This window comes from Pinus tabuliformis, chromosome 9 (genome assembly GCF_031772625.1).
Source record: "Pinus tabuliformis cultivar Carrire ecotype Pingquan chromosome 9, CPIR1, whole genome shotgun sequence".
Lineage (NCBI taxonomy): Eukaryota > Viridiplantae > Streptophyta > Pinopsida > Pinales > Pinaceae > Pinus > Pinus tabuliformis.
Window position 1 is genome coordinate 147,386,436 of NC_142307.1, and position 6,305 is coordinate 147,392,740.

Consider the following 6,305-nt stretch of genomic DNA (forward strand, 5'->3'; position numbering starts at 1 on the left):
CCTCACTTGGTGTGTTGTTGATCTGATTGATGTACTCACTGGCATAATAGAAATACTCATATGATATATACCCCTCTGCCATAGACCCCTAGAGTTTTGCCCTTTGTTGAACAAAACCTTTCAATTTATTCATGTACCTTTTGAAGAAGAACACCCAATGACAAGAAACAACCCCAACTAATTCAAGCTTATCTACTAGGTGAATTAGAAGATGAACCTACAAGTCCATGAAAATCGTAGGCAACTCCTTCTCAAATATACAAACAATCTCAACTATCTCTTGATGCCACCGTGGAATGTTAGCCATATGAATCTCCTTTGATGCAGTCCAACGTACAAATGCAAATAATTTAGATATGGAACATCATAGGTCTTGAGGGAAGTCATGGTTCACACACCCACGCACGAGTAGAGAATAATGACACTGCACAGTAAATTGTACATTATACAAAAAATAATTATAAAATATCCCATTACATAAAAATTAAAAAATCATGTTTTTGACATATGTACTCTTAGAAGGTTCAAATGGTCATGCAATTTCAACCCTGACAAATGATATTCCATAACGAACCAATGCCATAGTGAAGACCCATATAAGGAAGGCACCCTCACACTCATTATAACTTCCTTTTCCAAAGAAATATCATCATTATTTAAAATCCATGGGACATCACCTTCTTTGAAAGACCAAGAGGGACCGTCCTCTCTGCTAGTTTCTTGTCTTGGCCAATATTTCTTTTTACTTTTTGAAGAAATAAGATCTCTCTTAACAACCAATGTTTCACTTTATTTTGATGATATGTGCATCCATAAATAAGATGGAACATTTTTAAATATATGCATGGGATCTAGTAAGTGGGAAATCTTAAGATGCTCCCAATATGAGAGCTCATAAAAGACAAATTTCCTTTTCATCCCATTGGGAAATTTATTAAGATAGGTGTCAAAGAATTTTGGATCATCGAACATAATCTCCCCATTTGAATCGAACATTTATGTAAACTCCTTCTGCTTCTCTCTCTCATATGCTCTAAGCCATTCAATTGTTGTCATTATTGCATGCCTTTAGGTTCTATCTGGTTTACCATTGAAAGCAGATGTTGCTCTTCTGTAAGGGTGTTCTTCTGGGAGGAATAATCATGCACTAGATTTTGTAGGTGGTCGGACCACCTAGCCTTCAGAGAAGGTCCAAAACATTTACATCCATGATACCCTTTTGTTACAAGACCTAAGAATTTTATTGTATACATGCTAACACATTACAGACCATGAATATTTGAACAATTTCAATAAATTAAATTAATATGCAAAACAACATTATTACTAAACATATCAATAAGAATGTAATTTAACAGAAAAACCCCTAAACATGGATAATCATGTATGGTGTAAGAACATATGCCATACAATGTAAAACTTCTCTCTGTTGCGATGGGTTTTGATACATTGTACACATGTATCCCTTCCCATAATTCCTTCAATTCATCTACCAATGGTTGTATGTAGACATCCATATTATTCACTTGTCTTCTACTGGGGATTATGAGATCTAACATAAGATGTTCATTCTTGACGGAAAACCATGGGGGGATATTGTTATTGATCACTACTACAGGCCAACCATAATAGTTGGTGTTTTGGAGGAAATATGGGTTAACACCATACATGGATATGTTGAGTTGTAGACTTTTTACTTCATTCTTGAATTTTTCAGGCCATGTATCCTCTATATGCTTCACGGCTATTGAATCTGTTGGGATTTGCATAACTCCTGCCTCACTTTTGTGTGAGGCATGCTATCCTTGTAACATAGCTAATTCTTTGCAACGAAAGAGTATTTGAATCCTTGACATTATAGGCACGTGTCTCAATATCTTATGAGGAGGAACATGTGATTTATCTTTTTTTCTTGAATTACAGTACCTGTCATGCCCACATTTCAGACATTTCCCTTTGTCTACATATTCTCCTCTATATAGAATACAATCATTGAGACATGCATGATATGATATGTAGTCAACACCCAACATTTTCAATAACATCTTTGCCTCTTCACAACTACCCGAAAAGGCATTATCACTTGGAAGAACCTTATATTTGAATATCCAGTAGCTGGTGGGGAATATAATTGTATAATGTCAATATTTAACATTCATAAAATCAACCATTTTAAAATTTGATTGTGTGACAAAATACAAGGAACTTGATCGATCATGCAAGACAATTACCTCAATATTATTGAGAAACATGCATTCAACATGCCAAACTTTGCTTTCACATTGTACAATAACATCATTGTCCCCAGCTGAGTAAAATTTGACTTGCTTCCAGGTCTAAAGAGAGGAGTGGTGGAAGCAGATTTCAAGCTTTCGAATAAGGTATAAGTGATATGAGCATCATCCCCTAGCTCATCGTTATGGAATGCATCTAACAGCATTTCCTCCATGGAATTCCTATCCCATAAGTAATCATCCATACCAACCTCCATTTGATTTCCTCTTGTATTGCCAACTTGTGATGAAGAACTACTATTTCTATAACCATTCCTAATTGGTGAATCTGGATGTAGTGGGAATTGAATAAGTGGTTGATTCTACCATTCTTTGTATGCTTCGTCTTTGATTCTTTCTCTTAATGCAGCCTTCTCTCGAGTTGACATTGTAGTGTGGTGCTCTGGAAGATGGTAGGTGGGTTTCTCATCATCACTAGAATCTTAATTTCAAAAAATATTGAGCGTCATTAGTACAATATCGATCATATTAGTAAGTAGGTCAATGCAATTGGTTTGTTTAAATTACATTATACCAAACAATTATTACCATTGTTGATCTAGGATTGCAGCTGGAAGATGCCATGTTCCAATTAGCAAGGTGAAGAGGCTGTCCATTTTCATCTACCAACTAGTTGCGATATGCTACTTCTTATAGGAGATTTCAACATTTTTGTAAATAATCTGGAGTAATATTTTCTTCATCTGAAGTCAATTTTGAACCAGGTTCCTGCAAATTTAGATACATTTTTATTCAAATTGAGATGGATTAAAAATAAATAAATTCAATTAGATAATCAAAATATAAATAAAATATGAACTTACTAGAGATGGAAAGGGAGAACTACGTGAAAGACTTTGATAAACAATATGGAATGAGCTTGAATTTGAAGACTTGTCCATTTGCAAATATTATTGATATTTTGGCCCTACATTTGAGAAAGATCATAAATACAAATTTGTGTGCATATCTAAAATTAATTTTGAGAACCATATAACCACAATCTAAATTTCAATATAGTTTTCGATCAAATTTTCAAGAATAAGGCGACTTTAAGTGGAAAATGTATACTATGAACTAATGTAATTCATGTGGATGCATTCTAAAAGATAATTTGTGATTAATATGTCATTTTATGTGAAAATAAAATTTCAGATAGTCTTTAAGCCAAACCAGTGTGCTTATCAAAACAAAGCGCACCAATGCATTTAAATAATACTAGCACTTGGGCATTTAAATAATACTTGCACCAGTTTTCACATTCTGAAAAAAATGTTATCATATTGGTGCTCTTCTACAAAAACGCACCGATGCGTTTAAAAAAAAAACACCGTTGTGCACCTGTTTCCCAATTTTAAAAAATAAAAATGAATTCAACCAATTTGGTGATCTTATAACAATTAGAGCACCGATGATTTTAAATAGAAACCACATCGTTGTGATAAAATAATTAATCACACCGTTTCAGGATTTCAAATATAACAAAAAATTATATCATGTCGGTGCGTTGAAAAAATTTGCTGCCCCGGCAAGTGTCGATGCACTTTTTTTATAAACACATCGGTGCCCTTGACTATTGAATGCACTGATGTGCAGATGAATTGAAAAAAAAAGCGATTTTTTCATTTCTTTTTTTAAATTAAAAAACGGGCGACAATTGATTTTTTGAAATCTAATTTCACAAAGTGTTTTAAATAACAAAAATGTATTCACTATTTCATTATTTTAACCAAAATTTCAAGTGAGTGATTTGCAATAAATACATACTAGGAGCAATGTGCAACAACATAATATTTTGGAGCAACAAAACTATTTAGAAGATCAAAAGTTGAAAGGTATGGTGATTCATTAAAAAAATTGTATAATAAATTTTTAAAATTGTATTGTTTATTTCACTAATAAAAATTTTTCATTTTTTGTTAGAGTTTAATTAAAAGAGAGATTATTTACAAGAGAAACATATTGAGAGCATTATGGAGCTGCAAAATATTTTGGATCCGCCGAAAGATCAAAAATTGAAAGGTATGGTGATTCACTCAAAACCTTAGATAATAAAAATCTTAAATTTTACTTATGAAATATTTTATAACTTTTGTTAGATTTATTCTTTTTTTTACTGAAGCAAGAGTAGGACCTTCTTTACCATTAATAATATACAAACTTTACAAAAAGCCACTCTGAAAAGTGGCGAAGGAGATCAGCCTCCCAAAGGAACCGAGAACGGGCCTAGGCAGAAGACTCGACACAAAAAACTTACCTTTCAACACATCAAAGCTAAACAGGAAAAAGCCAAAAATGAACCTAAGTAGTGGACGGACCAAAGCGAAAGAAAAAAGGGCCCCACCGGCCTTCCAAGACCTGGAGAGAACCGAGCCCCACAGAAACCATACAACAAAGAGGGGCCCACGCTAAACCCGCCGAAAAACAAATCTTTCATCAGAATCTACAGTGAAGAACCGTCGGGCCCTATCCAACGGCTCCAAACAAAATCGCAAAGGAGAGAAGCACGCTGCTTAACTGGCATCGCCTCCAACCTGCTCGACCTATCGCCACCGTTGATTTGTAAAATTGGATCCGACAGTCAAGGGACATATCGCACCCACCAAGAATGCCGGACATTAGCGTGCGATGGGGCCCCACCAAACTGCTCGTTCGATCCTGAGCGTTGATTCCCTCGCTCCATCGGATGGCTGAGCTGAAAATCGCACGCCCGAAGTCGTCACCCTTTAGGGAGCGGGGAGAGTGGTTTTTGGATTGGGCCCTCCACCACGTGTCCTGCTCTCTATGGCATCGCTGCCAAAAAATTAAAACCACTTTTGACATAAAAGCGGTGTGATTGCTACGAAACCGCTCCCTGGGCGGTATTGACATTAGCCAATGAAAAAATTGGGTGATCCGAAAGTTTAGATGTTGCTTTCTTCGGTCAGGGAAACTCTGTCGCCAGTTGTGGAGAATATTCCTGATCGTGGTCAACAATGCCGCCAACTTTGTCTTACCTCCCATCGTGTACCTTTCAGTCCAACCTTGTGAAGCCCTCTGACCGCTGTCCAAAACTAGTTGGATTCTATATTTTTGCTTCTATACTCTTCTTTGTCCTCCTTCGCCTGGTTATGACAGAGTTTTTTCAGATCGCTCTGTGCCATTGTGCTCCACCTCCTTAAAATTGTGCTGTCCTTACAGCTGACACCTTGATTGGCTAGAGTTTCCGCCAATTTATTGACCTTTCTCCTCATATGAATAAATATGAGAGTATGGAGTTCCTGTAGATGTACTTGAATCCTATGTAGAACCTGAGTTAACCTCCAGTGTTTTGTGACCTTTTCTGGCCCTGTTCCATTACTAATTCTCTTGGCTGCATTTACGACTAACTCTAAATCTGCTTCTATTATGACATTTTGACAATTGTTTTGTATCAAAAATTCTAAGCATTGTTCTAAGGCCATTAGTTCTACCATGTTGTTAGTGGCTTTTCCTAAGTGTCCATGGAAGAGGGAGATTATGCTACCTGTATCATCCCTTAGAACTCCCCCAAATCCAGCCACCCCCGGGTTGCCTTTGGAAGCTCCATCAATGTTGTACTTTAAAAAACCTTCAGGGGGAGGATGCCAGAATTCCTCCACCTTATCTCTCATGCTTGTTTTCCTGTCTAGACCTTGAGGAATAAGCCCCTGCATGTCTAACAACTAGAGGATTCTTAACTCTTCTATTGAGGGAGGATTTTTGGGGAGATTCCTAACCGTGGTGCCAACTGTCTCCTTAAGTTGTTTTACGATCAACTTCACCAGGCTAAGTGAGTCAGTCTTTACCTCTTTGAATATTCTTTTCTTCCTTTCTTTCCACACATTCCAAATAATGAAGCTCGGAAAGAGATCCCAGGCTGTATTTAGAACTTCATTATCAGAAAAATTATTCCTCCAATTGTTAAGAGTGTTAGCAATACTTTCTTTGTCTCTATCAGACTGTTTGAAGATGTTGGTAAAAAAATCCCATATCTTGTCGGTGAAGATACAACTGTTGAGAAGATGCTCGATA